The sequence below is a fragment of the Thamnophis elegans genome, chromosome Z, assembly GCF_009769535.1.
Source record: "Thamnophis elegans isolate rThaEle1 chromosome Z, rThaEle1.pri, whole genome shotgun sequence".
NCBI classification, from domain to species: Eukaryota; Metazoa; Chordata; class Lepidosauria; order Squamata; family Colubridae; genus Thamnophis; species Thamnophis elegans.
In genome coordinates this window covers 108,435,155-108,455,334 of record NC_045558.1, presented here as the reverse complement: position 1 = coordinate 108,455,334, position 20,180 = coordinate 108,435,155, and the positions used below count along the sequence as shown (strand labels likewise).

At 41.2% G+C, this 20,180-nt stretch overlaps 1 protein-coding gene and 1 long non-coding RNA gene across 3 annotated transcripts in view; one reads left to right on the top strand and one right to left on the bottom strand.

Annotated features, from left to right (window-relative positions):
- The window catches only part of LOC116521013 (natterin-3-like), a 22,449-nt gene extending 17,528 nt beyond the window's left edge, over window positions 1-4,921 (bottom strand). For both annotated transcript variants that reach the window (XM_032235611.1, XM_032235610.1), the window contains exon 1: window positions 3,114-4,921. The gene's annotated coding sequence lies outside the window, so the exon portion shown is untranslated. The remainder of the gene's footprint in view (window positions 1-3,113) is intronic.
- Window positions 1,998-20,180, top strand: LOC116521017. Its single transcript, XR_004256875.1, has 3 exons — window positions 1,998-2,192; window positions 18,661-18,766; window positions 19,647-20,180. It is a non-coding gene; the product is annotated as an uncharacterized LOC116521017 (long non-coding RNA).

The window sequence follows — 20,180 nt, the reverse complement described above, 5'->3', positions numbered from 1 at the left end:
GAATCACCCTTTTCTGCATATGTACCCAGGAGTTACTGAATTCAATCAGTCTTAATACTCAGTAGACAGGAAGAAGATCTTGCGGTGCTGCCAGATCCGCCCACATAATTTGTCTATTAACCAATTTTAAAAATCCTTATATACATCATGGCTAAGCTATGAACACAAAGCTGCTTATCTCTCCTGGGAGGCACCCCTCCGCTCCTAGACAGTAGATCCAATGAAGGCTCTGGCCACAAGCCACCTGTACGTCAAGGCCAGGGAAAGAAGGTGGGGCTGAAGGCCCCTGGGTGGATGTGGGCTCATCACAGTCTCCCAGCAACCCCACCTCCCTCAAAGGTTGTTGTAGAGGCGGGGGCCAGGGGGGCGGGGGAGGGAGGAGAGACTGCCGTGCCTGCCACCTTGAGCTCCTAAAGGAAAATGGGCTATGCAACTAATAAAAACACAGAGCAAACACCTATGCACTCTTTTTTTTTCTCCTTGAACTTAAATAAACTTCCAAACTACTACAATAACAATCGTTCTGGACTGTTTTGGTCAACCCAAATACAGGTATCCTCAACTTGCAACAATTCATTTAGTGACCATTCAAAGTTACAATGGCACTGAAAAAAGTGACTGTTTTTCACAGTTACGACCTTTGCAGCATCCTCCATGATCATGTAATCAAAATTCAGCTGTTTGGCAACTGGTTCATATTTATGACGGACGCTGCATCCCAAGGTCACAGAATGTGATCACCTTTTTGTGACTTTCTGACAAGTAAAGTCAATGGGAAAGCCAGATTCACGACAACCAGGTTACTAACTGTGGGTGATTCACTTAACAACACTGGCAAGAAAGGTTGTAAAACGGGGCAAAACTCATTTAACAAATGTCTCGCTTAACAACAGAAATTTTGGACTCAATTGTGGTCATAAGTTGAAAGCTACCTGTACAATTTTTTATGCACAGTAGAAAAGTCTGGTGTGATCTATCCATCTCAGAGTTAACAGGGCATAACTGCCATGCACCAAAATTCCCGGCTTTATACCAACATGAAATTCTCCTTCACATTTTCTTCTTCTTCTTCTTCTCCTCCTCCTCCTCCTCCTCCTCCTCCTCCTCCTCCTCCTCCTCCTCCTCCTCCTCCTCCTCCTTCTCCCCTCCCCCCCCCTCTCTTTCATGATCTTAGCAATGCTCACACAGAAGCAACCAAACTTTCAAGATTCAATCTGAGGCAGGTTAAAAGTTTATGGAAAATTTCACTAGCACATTCTCCCTGAGGCAGTCCCTGGTCTTGGTATCTAATCTAAGTTCCTTGCTTTCAGTGCTATGTATTAAAACCTGAGCATGTGCAGAGTGGCACTATTCACTATGGAGTAATTCCAGCCTGCCAGTCTCTGTGTACAGCTGTCGTGACAGTGGGATAGGATGGCCCCTGTCTTCCTCTTTAGGTAAATGTATGATTCCAGCCTCTCTTAAATTCTCCATCCCCACTTCGCCAGATGAAATAATAACATGGGTCACGGGCATTGTGTTATTGCACACTGACCCACATATATTCCACGGTACAATATGTCCACATATCATAACTGAAGTTTAGTCAGTAACTGAACCCAACCCATCGGCTAATATAAGCTTCCTTTGGGATGATGGCTGGAAACCCTGACATTCCTCCATAAGTCGTAGTGATTATTCTGAACTTGTACAAAAAAAAACAAAATTCCAAGCAAGCATCTGCCGATCACCTTCTCCCCATGCAGACTCTTTTTCCTGCTCACAGGGACTGGTCTCCTTGGATCTGACCTGAGGCCATTTCCAGGCCAGAGACACCATCCATCGTTTCCCCCCCCCCCCTCTTCCCACATAGCAGATCCATCCTCACGTGGGAGAGATGGTGCCTCTCCCAACTAAGCTCTACAAATTAAACCAGGCGGTGCAGGCTGTTGAAGCATATCTCCCATACCCAAGATCCACCCACCCAGCCTATCTGTCTACCCCTCCCGCATGACTGGTGGGCAGGGCTGCCTCCAGCCAGAATGCTCCTCGCTCCCCTTGATCAGGACAGATTTCAAGCACACAGAGACCAGGAGCTGCAACATGTCACAGAGTCCCAGCCAGCCAGAAGTCCCTGCAAAAGGACAAGGCACTCCAGATGCTCCCCCAGAGGAGCCCCCCTGTGCTGAACTGAAAGCCAACTTTGAAAAATGGTGAGTGGGGCATGGAAGATACCAGCAGTGAGGTATGTGTAGAATTTTTTTTGGATTTGGGGAAATGCTGGTGAAGGAAAGCAGGATGATTTGGAGAAAGAGACAGGTGCTAACAAGAAAAGGGGTTAGTGGGAAACTGAAGCCCATTATGAGATGTCCTGATTTCCACTCCACACCCCTTGTTTTGACCACTTCACCATATTTCTGAGGTGAGCCACAGTGTTATTCAAGGGTAAATAGGCAGCCATTTAATATGTGGGTTTTCATGCAGCACATGGGGAGATGGCTTGGATGCCCAGAGCAGAGGTGGGGGAGGGGGGAGGAGAGAACATGAAGGAATCCAAGCAATTTCTTGAAAATGAGGCAGAGAGATAAGTCTGGGTGCCCCACCAGCAACATCGAACAGGAGTCCCGGGGCTGGTTTATGATCATTGGTATCTGGTGCCTTCAGAAAATGCCATGTGAAAGTCCTCGTTATTATAAGCCAAACTATTAAATATATAAACTAGGTCACTAACTATTGGCATCCATTGATTATGAAAAACAGGCTTGGCCTCCCAGACAGCCCCAGGACTTTGACCCCAAGTCGAAACAGCTACATACCAACTCTTTTCCTGAATTTTTTTTTTTTTTTTTACTGGAGAATTGTAAACACCAAACTCTGTCAAAGTCCCCCCCCCCCCATTTCCAAACAGTTTTAGCAATGCTCTCTCTCTCTCTCTCTCTTTCTTCTTTTAACATCCATTCTCCTGATCTTCCTTTGATTAAGAATTAACCTGAAAAAGCACTTTCAGGAACTCAGTTTTTCTGCTCACAAAATATCACGTTGCAAAACTGCGTCTCTTCAGAGAAAGTACTAGAATCAAGCCACTGGTCAACTTGGAAATTATTGGGAGAAGAAAATGCAAGGCCTTTGCTTACCTTTGCTAGCAAGATATCCACTCATCTCACCTCATAAACCCACTGTTTAGCTTTTCAAAGGAAAAGTTGATGCAAGAACAGCTATTAAACAGTTTGGAAATACCCGCAGCTGGAGTGAGCAGATGTTAGCCTGATAAACATTCTGGATGGCAGATAACTGGAAGCTCCACCTAAGAACAGAATACATGAATTTAAAAATAATCATCATCATAGTTATCAACTGTAGTTGAACCTCTCATGTTCATGGGAATCTTCTTTAAAGAGTAGAATTGGTAAAACAACTAGCTATTTTTGCCAGCAACCTACTTTGAATCTGAATTCACTGAATTAAAGGAGGTGTTAAATAAATATATTGGTTTGTGTTGCGTAATAAAGAGCACAGGATATAAATGATAAAGTACTGAACTGATCTCAATATACTCTCTTCTGAATCAGTGTAATGTTCACATCCGCTATATATGGTCACTTGTTTTAAGAGATGGATGGCGGTATAAGCTTCAAAAAAAGAAATAAACATGTGACCAGTCCTCGTTTGTAAATATACAATTATTTAAAGCACAATCATTATATACAACAATTTATTAACAAGATAAGATCTCACCCCACAAAGCTTATAGTGAAGACAAGAGAAGCCATAAAGATAAAAGGAGGAAAATCCATCTTGTACTGATTAGGTTCAGACTTCATTCCAGTTGCATTTCAGGCAAAAACAAAACACCGATTGGGGGGGTGGGAAGCAAATGCAGTCACACGCAATATGGGATTTTTATGATCGAGATAGGCCAGTGCGCATTAAGGACTCTTTCCTTCTTGTTTGCTAAGTGACCTGGATAACTTTGTATAGCACATTTCATTTTCAGCACAACATCCTGCTCTGTTTTGTTTTTTGTTTTTTTTTAATTTCAGGAACAATCTCTCCTCTTCATACCTTCCCACTTTTACTGAGCCCCACTTTTCCTTTTGGTGACATTTCAATGATTTCATAATCTCCTATTTACTTCCATCTACTAAACTAATCCTAGCGCTCCTAGGAAAAGGATTTGGTTCTGGACCTGTCAGACATAAGGTCTTTATCGTTTCCTTTTTATTTTTCCCTATGATAGGCATAAAAATAGAAAGATCCTAATCTGGGAAAGCCAGATGCCCAGTGAAAAATAATAGGGACAATGCCAAGGGTCATTTTATATAGAAACACCATTGAAACAAAGATTATAAATAAGCAGACATTTTTAAGAAATCATATTTTGGATTTCAAATCCTGTATGAAATCCTATATACTCTACATAGGCCTATATACTCAGCCGTATATACTTGGACAATACTTATAACTGAAGCCTGCAGTATGTCATCTGAGTTTCTTTCTCCCTCCCAAAGGAAAAAATGAAAGCCATTGTTCTGATGATACAAATAGCCATTGTCATTCAGCAACTAATATTTATTTAGTGTATTTCCAAGCCACCTTAATCAACCCTGTTTAGCATACAACATAGCTATGGTACTATACACAACTAAAACCATAATAAAATAAAATAAAAGATACCAACCCAAACCAGGGTTCAAATAACTGCTATATTAAAATAGTTTTGATATGTCCCTTAAATATAGGGAAAGGGGGAATTATTTTCACTTCTGGGGGTAAGGTAGTACAAAAAATGGGGGCCACCACTGAAAAAACCTGTTATCTGATTCTTACCTCATGGAGCTTGTAAACTAGAAGGCCCCGACAGACCTTCTCTAGGGATTTGAGCCAAGGTGGCGCAGTGGTTAAATGCAGCACTGCAGGCTACTGCTAGATCAGCAGTTCAGCGGTTCAAATCCCACCGGCTCAGGGTTGACTCAGCCTTCCATCCTTCCGAGGTGGGTAAAATGAGGACCCAGATTGTTGGGGGCAATATGCTGACTCTCTGTAAACCGCTTAGAGAGGGCTGAATGCCCTATGAAGCGGTATATAAGTCTACTGCTATTGCTATTGCTATTTGAATCAGAAAGTAGCAAAAAATGTTGCCTCATATAACTCAGTGCAATGCCATGAAGGGCTTTAGAAGTGATGTTTTGTACATTGTTGGATTATTTGACCAGGGATAAAAATGGGATATGTTATTATTTTGGGTGGCTCTTTTGGGATTTATTGATATTGTAATTGGAAAATATTGCATACTAAATTTGATTATATTTTAAGAAGTTATCATTTCCCCCCTTATAGTTATTTTATAATCTTAGCTTTGATAATACTTGTGTTTTTTATTCTAAGTAAAGAAATTTAATGAACATTTGTCTATAAAAGACAAGTCATTTCTCGTTATATTTTAATCCATTGTTTCTATTATGATAATGGAATTAGTTTATATTTTTGAATTGTGAATTTATTTATAGTTAAGATTTAAAATGTTTGAACGGGATATGTTGCATTTAGAGTGGCTTTTTTTCAGGGAACTATTAATATTTAAGTACTGGGGTTTTTCACACGTAAAGAGGAATCGTTTCTCTATGTTACATTAAATTGGATTTTTGATTTTTTTTTTTTTTTTTACATCAAGATATTTTATGCTTTATAAATAGGATTGTGTCATAGCTAAGAATTAAGATGTGGAATGTTGATTTTATGTTAGTTAAGCTAAATATTTTAGATTTCTGTCTTGCTGATAAACAGATTGGAGAAGAGGTTACTTAATTTGCTTTGCTTATTGTTAACACGTGAGTTTTGCGATGAAGAAGTCATGGAGAGATGTGGAAGTTACATTTGTCATAAACATTGTAGGAAGTCACTTTTGGGGAAGTTGCTTTCTTGCACCCTTTTCATATTTTTTTAGCATGTACTTTATTTTTGCTGCTTTATTAATGAAATTATGTTTTAAAAAAAAAGAAGAAGCAACAATACTTAGTATTCCAAGTTAGCTCTGAAAAATACCAGCAACAAATTCAGCAATTTCAAGATAAGTTTAATTATATTCCAGTGCAACTATCCCATCATGGATTTGGGCCACCACATTTTGAAACATCTATAATGGCATCAGTGGTCTGTCTCCTTCACTCTTAACAGTCACTCCATGAGAAGAGATTTCGGGTCTCTTATCTTACAGTCTCAGACCTAAGACAACATCAATCACAAGTCCTCCTTGGGAGGCCTCCCTCATTGCCACTGAAGCTCTGGAGAATGAAAGATTAAGAGGAGTGCCCTGGCTGTTGCAGTGTTTCCTGTTCCACCTTCTTAAGGCAGTTAAATCATGCTACTCAGCCAACACCTGACACACATACTTATCAGTACCTTCTGTATTACTCAATTTGAGACCTTGGGACAAAATTGAGCTAACACCAAATATCTTCGTCATTGTTTCTACTTGAGATGAGTCATAAAGAACTTTATTCTGAGTTCCCTATTACATCTGAATTTCACCCAGGGTTATTCTGAAATCAATCCATTTTCCTATCTCCAGCTAGAGATTACCGGTAATGATTGTGGCAGCTGCAAAATAAGTCTTTGGCAGACATTTTGTTTTTCTCTGTATTTTTTGCCGCTGCTGTGCTTTATGGGGCATGGACTTCGACATTTTAGGGTATAAATATGAAAAACATGAAAAGGGCTGAGCTGCTATCCAAAATATCCACTCCCTACGAGATTGGATGACTGGATATGTAACTTACCCACGGTTCATTCCAACATGCTAAGCATGTTGTGCAAGCATATTCTACATGTCAGCTCCAGTAGGTGACCAGATCAGGAAATGAACTCCACGTGAAAGCTAAACTATTTTTATTTACTGAGATTGGCTAAAATAGCAAAATCTTGTAAATTTGATTGTGCTGTACCAATTGTTCCTTACTGTAGTCCACTAAAATCAGGGAAGTGTCTGCATGAGCCATTTGCAAATGTTATCTTTGGACAATCATTATCATCATCACTTATATGCTGTCCAGCTCTCATCAATTCTGGGTATTAAAAATGTTTCAGCCTTTTTACTTAGGTAATGGTTTCTGTTTATTTCTGTCAATTCATCCGTTTAACTACCCCCAAATCCCTAAATTCATATCATTCAGGGAAGTTTGTTGGGGAAACATCTATCCAGCATCCCAACTCTTCTGGAAAGCATCATGGTTTTTTTTTTTTATGGTTTTATTAAACACTTATAGGCCGCCCTTTTCCCTGAGGGGACTCAGGGCGGCTTACAATAATGAGGGAGGGGAGTGCAAGACAAGACATAAAAGAAAATGTGAGTAAAAATAATTAACAATAAAAGCACAACATTCACTCGGCATTTGGGCAGGGAGAGAGTAAAGTCCTATCCCCAGGCCTGACGGGATAGCCAGATCTTAAGGGCCGTGCGGAAGGCCTGGACGGTGGTGAGGGTGTGGATCTCCACGGGGAGATTGTTCCATAGCGTCGGAGCTGCAACTGAGAAGGCTCTCCTCCGCGTAGTCGCCAGTCGGCACTGACTGGCGGATGGAATTCGGAGGAGGCCTACCCTGTGCGACCTGATGGGACACAGGGAGGTAATTGGCAGAAGGCGGTCTCTCAAATAGTCAGACCCACTACCATGGAGCGCTTTGTGGATGGTAAGTAGGACCTTGAAGTGCACCCGGAGATCAACAGGTAGCCAGCGCAGCTCACGGAGGATCAGTGTTATGTGGGCGAACCGCAGTGCGCCCACGATCACTCGCGCGGCCGCATTCTGGACTAGCTGAAGTCGCCGGATGCTCTTCAAGGGCAGCCCCATGTAGAGCACATTGCAGTATTCCAGCCTAGAGAGCACAAGGGCTCGAGTGACTGTTGTGAGGGCCTCCCGGTTCAGGTAGGGCCGCAACTGGCGCACCAGGCGAACCTGGGCAAATGCCCCCCTGGTCACAGCTGACAAGTGATGGTCAAAATTCAGCTGTGGGTCCAGGAGGACTCCCAAGTTGCGGACCCTGTCTGAGGGGTATAAATTTTGCCCCCCCAGCCTGATTGATGGAACATTAGCCAAATTGTTGGGAGGAAAACACAACAGCCACTCGGTCTTTTTCGGGTTGAGTACCAGTTTGTTAGCTCTCATCCAGTCTTTAACAGCCTCAAGGCCCCGGTTCATCACGTCCACCGCTTCATTGAGTTGGCACGGGGCGGACAGATACAACTGTGTATCGTCCGCGTATTGATGGTATTTTATCCCGTGCCTCCGAATGATCTCACCCAGCGGTTTCATGTATATGTTGAATAGTAGGGGGGATAAGACCGAGCCCTGCGGCACCCCATAAGTTAGGGGCCTCGGGGACGATCTCTGCCCCCCCACCAACACCGACTGCGACCTGTCCGAGAGGTAGGAGGAGAACCACTGCAAAACAGTGCCGCCCACCCCCACCTCCCGCAGTCGTCGTAGAAGGATACCATGGTCGATGGTATCGAAAGCCGCTGAGAGGTCAAGGAGAACCAGGATGGACGCATGGCCTCCATCTCTGGCTCTCCAGAGATCATCGGTCAATGCGACCAAAGCGGTTTCTGTGCTTTAACCGGGCCTGAAGCCGGACTGGAAGGGGTCAAGATAGTTAGCTTCCTCCAAGGTACGCTGAAGCTGGAAGGCCACCACCTTCTCAACAACCTTCCCCACAAAGGGGAGGTTGGAGACTGGACAGTAGTTATTAAGAACTGCTGGATCCAAAGACAGTTTCTTCAGGAGGGGCCTCACCACCACCGCCTTAAGAGCGGTGGGGAAGTACCCCTCCCGAAGAGAGGCGGTAACAACCGCCTGGATCCAGCCTCGTGTCACCTCACTGCTGTTGGCAACCAGCCAGGAGGGACACGGGTCCAGTATACAGATGGAGGCACTCATGTTTATGGACAAGCTTAAAGAACTTAAGGTGTTCAGTTGAGGGGAAAAAAAAGAAGATTGAGGGGGAGACTTGATATCAGCATGCAAGTACATAAAAACATACTGGCTGGGGAATTCTGGGAGTTGAATATTACACCTTAAAAGTTGCCAAAGTCAAGAAAGAGTGAACTATCTTGGGATCAATGGCTCAATTCTATGATGGCTGTATATTTTGTTTGTTAATATTTACAATTTACATTATATTATATTTATAGCTGTTCCAATAGATCAATTCTTGGACAAGAAAGTCTGAAATGTAAATCCCTGTAAATGAATCAAGTCAATGAATTAAGTATTGTGTTCTCTGTGCAACATTTCCAAACAAGCAAGGTGGCTGTTCTGATTTGCATCACAGGAATAATGCAGGTCAATAGGAATACTTTGAGACCTACTATCTGCTAGGTCTGAAAGAAGCAGAGAAGAGAACATTATTTTTTGCTAATGAAGCTACAGGCAATTTAAATCAGCAGTGACAATCAATTACATAACTGAGGGAGCTAAGGACACTGGGCTAATGAAAGGTCACAACAAGGAATATGAGCTGCAGGACTCATGATAAGCCTAGTAGTGGAATGTATTGCTTAGAGAAGTTGTGGACTCTGCTATATCTGAGTCTGATCCTAGGACCCTTTTAAGATCCCCAGAAGATGAGTAGACACAATATTCATTTAATACACAAAAGTACAACTTCCTTCTCACTACTTCCTACGCCTGGGTATTTCTTTTCTGGATGATGGTGATGATGATAATGATGACACATAATCAGAGCATATAGGAAATCACAAAATATTGATATATCTCCAATAGAAAAGAATATATGTAACTCAAGATTGAACTGTTGAGTGCTTGGTGCTCTCTAAGTTTGCTTTGCTTGCAAAGGTTTCACTACCCAACTGGGTAACAGCATCAGATTAAATGAGTATGAAGTTTGCTCCCTGTTTATATATAGTAAATTGCCCTACCAGTTTGTAAACAAGGAGCAAACCCCACATTTACTTGCACTGATGGTGTTACCCATTTGGGTAATAAAACAACTAACTTCAATAGCACTAAGGACCTCACACTGATAGCTAGCTAGCTAGCTAGCTAGCTAGCTAGCTAGCTAGCTAGCTAGCTAGCTAGCTAGCTAGCTAGGTAGGTAGGTAGGTAGGTAGGTACCTGTCTGTTTGAGAGAGGGGGGAGGAAGGGAGAGAGGGAGGAAGGAGGGTGAGGGAGAAGAAAAAGAATGAAGGAAAACTTTTTCGCAAAGGAGAAAAACAAATGCTGTTGCTTTAAATCGGAACTGAGGATTCCTGGCTGTGGAATTCTGGGAGCTGAAGTCCACAAGTCTAAAAAAATTTGAAACCCCTCTGTCAATGCCTCGCCAGCCATAAACCTCATCACACATCACTGGTAGGTAGGTAGGTAGGTAGGTAGGTAGGTAGGTAGGTAGGTAGGTAGGTAAGGAGGGAGGGAGGGAGGTGGAGAGAGAGAGAGAGAGAGATTAAATGGTTTATTAGATTAAATGGTTTATTATACTATCTTGAATAAAAGGTAAGAATCTATTAGATGTATTTATTTTTAATGGTGAGTCTGGACTAATTTATTATTCATTCTCCTTCCCCAGAAGTTGTGGATTTTCAAAAAGACAATCTCTTAAAATGATTTTGATACAGGAGAGGTAATTTCTCATCCTGCAGATGTTGTTGAACTCTGACTGCCAGCCTCCACCATTGATGAAAATTCAATCAATAATTTGAACTGTGGAGTTTCAATTTAACTACATCTGCAGTACCATAGACCTGTGGCACTACATATCATCTTAGCAATACAGTACTGTACTCTGAAAAAGATTAATTATTGAAAAACAATCTGGAAATCATGAAATCTCTTAGACACATAAAATGCATAGTCTGTGTCCAACAAGAAATGAAACTTGGAAAATAATGCTCAGATTTTTAAACTATTTTACTTACTCTAATTTATGCATATTTATCTGCCAGCCACATTTCATTACATGCTTGAAGAAGCCTGCATGTTTGGTCTTCAAATACCTCTGGGTATTTTGGAGGGAGGGCAGAGGTTAAAAAAAGGAAATAATACCCAGAGGTCTATGGAGATTCTCAGTCATCCAGGTCACGGTTGTCCCAAGTGTTTTTTCAAGAGGCAACTGGATTATCTGGTAAATCCAGCTGCCTTTTGAGAAAAGTCCAGTTGCCTCTTGAAAAACCATCTTTGGGAACACCCAGAGGGCTCTTTCAGCTCTGTAGCTGAGAATGAAAGAATATTTGTACCATCTGCATACAGCAAGGAAAGGCATAGCTGGGCAGTGGAAGCTAGAATCAGAAACTTCATGTTTCATGAGTTTAAATGGGCATTAAATGAAAGAGGCCTAACATGCAATCGCAGTTTACCCCTTTGGTTGAAAAAACAACTGGGCATGTTAAATTGTTCTGAAGGATAGAGAAAACCCTCATGTTTTTTTAATGGCTCCCATACAGAGTTTGTGTGTTTTCCCTCTCAAATTGTAGGAAATCACACAGCATCTTTGGACAAGATCCTTATTTTTGCAACGGTTAGCCAAGGGTACAAAGTAATAAATTGCAAATAAAGAGGTTAACATGGATGTTTGAACATGACTTCAGTTCAGCTTATTTGCAGCGCAGCTCTGATAGGTCAGCTTGTCACAAGGCTTCCAAGGAAGTGATGCGAAGTGACAGGCAGAGGAAGCCAGCAGCTCCTCCTTCTACATGGCCCCTGCCCAGCCAGTCTAATCCATTGCCATCAGCGTATTCCTGACCCACATTTGGGCTCTCCTGCTGCGTTGCCCTGGTAACTGGCCCAATTTAAAGCAACAAGCATGCGCTGAAAGCTTGTGAGAACCCTCTGTGGGATGTTTTACAGTTGAACTAATGAAGCTTCCTGTCCGACTAATTTGGTATGTTAGCATGGCTGCTGTACATTGCACAGAGCATCTGCTTTTAGAAATGGGAATCCCCATTCATTATGATCTTCAGAGTTAGGGGGAGAAATATGGAGTGAAAATCCCTTTGAAATCTTTTCGTCTTCCTTCTTCTTGCATTTTGGCATTTGCCAAATTCAGGCAATTTTTCCTGTAATGCTTTCAAGGCAGGACCTTGTGATTCGGATGCAAAGACTGACTATGAAGGACCACCATCAACCTTCAAGGCATCTGTTCTCCCTAGATTTATAAAGAGCATGAGGCAGTTTCTCCCATTTTGGACTCTCTCCAGAAGTGCAGGCTACAATTTTGGGAGCTCAGTATTAGCCTCACTGATGGGAGAAATCTGAAGAAGGCCATTATGTAATAAATAACCAAGTTGAGAAAGACCTCCATAGGAGAAACGAAACATGGGATCCAGCTGGCATGTGTCATGGCCATCTTCTTCATTTACTGAGACTTGCAACAGGGGACGTGGGAGGTCTAAAATCATTTCCTGAACTGATTACTTTGCAGAAAAGGAGCAAGAAAACAGAATGCGTAGCCATCTTGCAATAGTTGAGACAATCGGTTTGGAACAGTGGTTAAGACACTGGCTGGGAGACTGTAAGTTCTAGGCCTCCCTTAAACATGAAAACTGGCTGGGTAACATTAGCCAATCTGAGCTCAACCTACTTCATAGGGTTGTTGTTACAGGAAAAATAAGAGGCAGGAGTACGTTCACCACCTTAAATTGTATATCAACAAGAGACATAAAATCTATTATTATATACACAACCCTGTGAAATCACAGCTGCCACTTCTTTAAACGGTGTCATATTTCATTCATAATGAGTTCTTTCCAAGAACCTGGGATATTGTAACATTGGAAGTGTTGTAGCATTCGAAGTGTGGATCAAGAGAGTAGCCTTTTGTAATTGAAGATAGAAATGTTGTCAATGCCTAGATTTTCTAAATGAAGTGCCCACCAAGTTTTTTTGACATGGCACCAATAACTAGTGAGACCATCACAGCCATGATCTTTCCATTTGATTTTCAGATCTTAATACTTTGTGATCTTCTCCAAATCCTTTTCATTATTATTATTATTATTATTATTATTATTATTATTATTATTATTAATAATAATTATTACAGTCCTCACAAGGAACCATTTCCCTGCCAGAGGCTCCTATATAAAATTCATGTCAACCTGAGCTATAAATATTTCAATTTGGCTAGCCATATTTCAAAGCTCTTGAATTATCCTGAACATTGTTTGCAGGGTGTTATTTAAAATAGGCACAATAAGTAGAAAATATGAAAGAGGACTATCCTAAATGTTTCCTTGCTACCATATGGTGACATCTCAAGTCACCTTATTAAAAGAAAACATTTCAGATTGGCAATCAGAAAGGAGCTACACACACAAACTCAGGATTCAAAGCTTTTCCAATGGGCACATCTGGAATTTGGGAAGAATGCATGTTTGCTTGTTTGTTTATTTGAAAATGTGTGCACATCTGGGATTTGGAAAGAATGCATGTTTGCTTGTTTATTTATTAGAAATGGTATGTGGCCTCTCCTTGAACAGGGGATTGTACATGAAGACCTCCAAAGTCTCTTCCAACAGTTATTGTTATTTATTCATGTTTATTAAATTTCTACAGTGGCCAACTCCAGCGACTCTGGGGCAGAGGGGTGTTTAGAAAGTAAAAATACATGACAATAAAATAAGGACAAAAGAACAAAAAGATGGCAAAAACACATACATTACTCAAAAGGGGTTGTTAGGGCCTGGATTAAGAAAAACCAGCTCAGAGACAACCCATGCAAGACAGAATGGCTATTTATTCAGAACACTTCTAATTCTGGATTTGCATGCTTAGCTCTCCACAGGGTGGTGTTTCCCCATGGAAACCGTGCCTGACGTTTGAGGGTTTCATGGCTCTTGCAGGAAAAGCAGGTGAAAGCATAGCCAGGAAGATCTTTGCTCAATTTGACTAGTGCATCATTGTGGCCTTATCTTAAGAAATGAAAAGATGTTCAAACACACCTTTGTCATCTCTTGTATGGATTAATTATACTTTTGCTTTTCCTGAAGTGCCTTTGAAATCTACCCAGAAAATTCAACTGCCATAAAGTACAGCATCTAGGGTGATTATGGAATGTCCTTATCACAAGGATGACCTTGTAGCAGCCTCATTATAAGAACTGCATTAGCTACCATTTCGTTTTCAAACGCATCAAAGCACTAGCTAGAAAGTCCTGTATGGCTCCGAACTTTATCTCAAATTCTGCCTACCTAACGAGAAAACAGGGAATGCCTGTGGAAGGTCCCCAGAAAGAATGGCCAGAGAAGGCTCAGAAACAGGCATTCTCTGCATTTCTCCTTCTCCTCTGAATAGCCTGCAGGTCAAGGATAATGTCTTCCTCACAACCTGCCATTAGCTTGCAAAGACAGCTATTCTGGAAGCAATTGGTAGCCAATAGTTGACTGACCGGATTGTCACCCGAGTCTGATACATGCTGAAAGAATAACTGGCTCAAAATCACCCAACCAACTTTCATGCATAAAGCGGGACTAGGACTATCTTCCATTTCCTAGTCTGGAGCCTTAACCACTGGACCAAACTAGCTCTCAAATGTGTAGAATATATTGCAATGTCATTCCAGATTATTCTATTTTTCTGCATTCTGTTGTTTGCATATTTATTTATTTGTTTATACACTTATAAGTTTGCCCAATTCACACAAGGTGACTCTGGATGATTTTACATCATTAAAATCTTGAAACTGCCTTTTCTGTGACACAGTCTTTTTAAGATTAAAGCTGCTTTATATATTACATAAATAAAAATAAGTAGTTTAATCCCAGCCAAAGACACCTTTGTTAACCCTGTTGCCTGAGTTCAAAGGATTCAAACTAAATTTTCAGTCTTGCCATGTTATGTGAATTAGACTATGTACAGTGCTAATGGGAGGTGGAGGGCATTATATTGTAAAATGGAAATATGCATTGGAACATAGGCGTATTCCTGGTATTTGACTATTTATATAGAGGTTCTGAATAACAGTTCTGTGGTATAAAACAATTTAATATTCAAGCTGAGTAGATTATCTTGTGTAAGCTGGACTCAATCAGAATGAGATCTTGGGCTTGGTGTTATGAAATGCAATGCAAGTCCAACCACTGTGTGAATTATTCAGTGTTGTTTATGCCTGAAATCCAGCCAAAAGTGATTTATTCAGCAAACCAAGATTGACAACCCACATGAGCCCAGCCCATGTGAACATCATTGGCTTCTGCCTGCTTCTCTTTAACCATTTGCCCACTTGCCCCTACACAACAGATACCATAAATTACATACTTTGCTTTGATGGGACATGTGAGAAATGGCAGTCCAACACCTTCAGGACGTTGGGAGCAAGACATCTGAACTGTCTCCACATTGTTTTAAAATGGCTGGGAATAGAATGATATTCTAGGTTCCAACTGCCACTCTGGGGCTTTTTATTTGAGATGCATCCAACCATAGCTAAGTCAGGAAAATGGCAGGCACGAGGAATGCAAAGCCCAGGGAGAGGCAGAGAAATAGCAGGGCTCAGTTGGACTGGAATCAAGCCTGAGGCGCTTTTGCAGAGCCAGAAAGGAAGAATGTAGCCAGTTCCCAAAAGCAACACAAGAGTTTTGCTGCACAATACAGTACGTGGCTCAATGCTTCCATCACCACAAAAAACCTTGCGTGCAGACAGAAGACGGCTATTTGTTATGGCCCACCCACCCTCCTTTTTTTGTTTTCAGAATATAGACGTTCCTCTACTCCGGTAATTTAAACCAGGCTAATAAGCTGATATTGGGCAAACATTTAGAAAACAGAAGTTTGGACTCAAAGTCCAAAACATTTCAAAAGCACAAAATCGCCTAACCCTTTAAAGTTTTTTTCTCTTTCCTTTTCTTTTTCCCCTGATTTCCCCCCCCCCTCCAAACTAGGTAGGTATAGAATTTATTTTTCACCATTTCATCTGTTATAGGTGTTTTCCCTCACAATTACTTTTATATCATATATAGTTTATACATAATATCGCAGATGAATAATTTTAAAACTCTTTTTATCATTAATCAAACGATTTAAAAAACTTATTTTAAAAATACATTTTAAAAATTAAGTTGCCTGCCACTAAATTTGACTACCACCCATCTTGGTCTAAATTTTCTGTGACCACTGAATAACACTGGCTCACTGTTGTGAAATAAAGGAGGAAAATCAAAGGGGAAGAAAAATAGAATGCACGTAAGGATACAGCTGGCTGGAACCCTGAACGGGAATGTTCAACCTGCACAATTTCTTGTTGCAGCTCCCATTTGCATTCCCCTTCCCCATCCTCAAAAATTAAAATAGTTCTGGGGAAAAAAAGAGTATGCCGGGCTATGTCTAACACATGGCTTAAATGGTGCTTGGGTGAGGGGAACAGGTTACAGCAGTGACGGTTAACCTTTGTGGTTGTTGGGTGCCAAAAATGTGAAGGCGTACAAGCATAATGCAAAGTGCACACACAACCCACACACACACATATAACCCTCCCCCCCCCAAACGCGTGCAGCACTACACGCCTCCAAGCTGAGCTTGGTATTTCCGCCGGTGGTCCGGGGGAGGCCATTTTTGCCCACCCCATGCTTCAGAAACGCCTCCAGAGCCTGGGAAAGGCAAAGGCAAACAGGCCCAAAGAGCCAAACAGAAGTTCACTTCTGAACATCCGTTTGGCCCGTTGGGCACATTTTTCGGATCATTTCCAAATTTCTAGTAGGTCCTTTCGGCCCATTTTTCGCCCTCCCCAGGCTCCAGAGGCTTTCCTGAAGCCTGGGGAGGGTGAGATCGCCTTCCCCCAGCCTTCAGGAAAGCAGAAAATCAGCTGGCTGGTGCGTGCATGTGTGCTGGAGCTGACAGCTCACGTGCTGGCAGATATGGCTACGCATGGTACCTGTGGCACCCATGCCATGTTTGCCATCACGGGGTCAGAGGAATCGATTTCAAAAGTAGGTAAACGAAATTGTGCCCTGATGAACTGAGAATGTGTAAAATTAAGAAAATGGGACCATTTGAAGTAGGTGAAAGAAAGTGAAATCACTCCAACTAATCCTGTTAATTATCTACCTCTAAAATATTCAAGTTGCATAAGGGCAGGGAATGAATACTGTAGTCTCTTCTGCTCTTTTACACAAAAACCAATAATTAAAGTTTTTACTAGCATGGAGACAATGTCTATGTTCATATTTAACCATAGCTTACTCTATTTACTGAAATCTCTGATCCATGAAGCAACCAGCAAACACACTTGGTCTGAGTTCTCACAGCTGATAGACTGTTCTATGTTAACTAAATAGTCCTTATGACTCATTGCTTGGCGACCATTTGAAGTTATAATGCTCCCACCAAAAGCTATTTATGACTGATAGCCGCATGTGCACCCACAGAGTCCCATAATTACAATTTTGGCACTTGATAACTGGCTTTATGGTTGTTTGCAATGCCTATGGTCACAAAATTGAAATTTTTGGGTTTTTGCTTATTTTTGGCATTTACTTCCGGTTTGCAGTTAAAAAAACCCCACCACCCATTGGGCAAACTGATTCACTTAACCACCATAAAATTTGCTTAATGACTGCAGCATTCATTTAACAACCGCAACAAACAATGTCAAATGATCATTGCAGTCACATAATGGCAGCAGCTACTTTGAACCATAATTCCAGGCTCAGTTACCATTGTTATGCTGAGGACTATCTTAAAAGATTGTCCAATTATATCAATCGGTCAATGGGCACCCTCTGCTCTTAACAGCAATGGATAGGAAGACACAGAATCCTCCAGGACAGCCTTCACATCCTAGACGTGTTCTAGATCAGTGTTTTTCAAACTTGGCATCTTTTAAGTCTCCAAGAATATTATTTAAATAATGAAAAGTAGCATTTGACTCAGCCTCATCTTTTTTTTTTAAGTGTCTCTTTGTATCTCCAGCTTGTTGTCAAGAGTACAACTTGCAACAAATATAAAAATTATGTTCCCTGACCTAGAATTATATACAATCTGAGTTCTGGTATTGCAGAATGGGTTTCAAGTCCCATTTCACAGAAGAAATTCCAAGGGTTCTAAAGGCTTTCCACTTCTTTTGAATGGACTGAACCTCTGAACCAGTCCAAAAGCTTCAAGTTGAAAATACACGATATACATTCTTCTCTTCTGCAATGGACCTCATTACCAGCCTAAAAACCAAAATATAAGCCATCCTCCCCTTTCTGTTGTTTCAGTTTAAATGTGATTCCTCCCACTACAGGACACAACCATTCACCCATTACAGAAGAATGTGAAAAATACTGAGACATTGGACAGATGCATTTATTATTTTTTGAAAGAAGAAATAAGTACTTCAGGAAAGGAAAAAACAATTAAAAATCAGTTAAGTTTCATATTGAAAACATTCTTTATATCAAGGACTATAATCCTTATGTCACTGAGCAAAACCTATAATAGGAAAAGAATAAAACTGGGGAAAATCTGGAAAGATGCAATAAAAGATTTCATTATTATTTCAAAGTGGGCACTTGTGACTGCCTTGGGGTAATCAAGCTACCAAGTCACTACCCCTGCTGTGGGTGTGGCAGGAGCATCACACCTCTTGAGAGTTGCAGGGAGAGCTTCAAGATCTCCAGGTTTCTGTGCTGTTGTTCAATTGTAAGACAAACCAGTAGTATTATTATCATTGCTTTACCACTTCTTTACCTTTGCAGTGTTAAAGAAAAGGGAGAAGAGGCATGCAAGGAGCTGCTGGAGACATATCATTCCTGCCTGCGGGCACTGGGCATAGCTCACCCGGATCTAAAAAATGGTCCCTAGGTGAGTGTCCCTATACTGTTTGGACTTCAGGGGTAAAAGGATTGGTGGCAGCATTCAGTGGGAATATGACAAGTTCAATACAGAATAGCTGGGCTATAGGGAATTAACTTAGTCAGAAAGAGGGAGTGTGCAACAATTATATTATCTTGGAGGAAAAGATTTCACTTTCCTCTTTATTTAAAAGACAAAAGGTATATAGAAGTATAGCAGTTATTGCAATGAAACTTTATCCCTTGACTCCATTTTTAAATGCAAGCTTCCATGGTATCAGGGTGCTTAACAAGGAAAACAAGCCATAGATGGATAGGAATATCAGGAATGTGGGAAGAATGAGAATCTCTGTTACTAGGGAATTTCTGAAGATAAATAGTATTGGCACTAGTGGGAAGGTGTTAACACAGGAGATTTGCTTGACTCCACGCATATTTTCTACACAAGAAGATAAAAAGAGAGGCAAAAACTTCATCAAGTAGATTTATGCAAGACAATGTATATTAAAAACATATGGTTCCTGAAAGAGAAAACATTAGCAATACTTAATCCAAGTTCAGATATTGACACAGGAGCCCCCCAAAACAGTTGCTGTGTTCAAATAATGTTATATCTAAATAAACCACATATACTATTTGACGACCCAATTTGGAACACTGGAAACCAATGGTTGGGTTCCCACCATATAATGATTATACTGATATACTGATTACAAGCCACCATACTCCATTTTATCCTCGTTTGTAATGTGAATCTAATTGTTTGCTGGCACTCCACCCCACCCATTTGCCAGGAAAGCTATGGCTTAGCCCAAGGGAAGAAACATTATATCCCACAGAAATGGGAGGATACACCGACATTACTCTATGATTTTCTATTACATTTACAGCCTCCAAATCACTGGGACTCCCAGACAGCCATGTTTCCTTTCCCATAGGGACTCCAGAATGCTCAACCAACAGAAAGCTCAGCACTGATTCACCATTCTCAGCAGGCACTACAGAAGGAGTTCCCAACTTCAATAAAGCCCCTGTATTTTATTCTGACTGAACATGTTAAATTACTGAGTTGGAAATCTTCTGATTTTGGCATAATGTTCTCAGATTTTTGGAACCCTCACCTTTGCCATATTTGCTTTGTGCAGTAGCACTCAAGGAAAAATAAATCCGCAGAAGAGCTTTACATTAAACAGCCTGCTGGAGCCATCCCATGATCGGGCATCCTTCAGAATCACCACTTCCACCATCCCTGGGACATCCTGGACACTGCGTTTCCAAACAATTCAGATCTCAGATGACATTCCACCTTGGATCCTGGGAATCAGAAGCATCCCTCCTCCAAAAATAGTAATTAAAAATAAAGACAAGGAAAAAGAAAATCAGCCTCCTTGGATCATTTGCAGAAAGTCAATAGATATATCAGG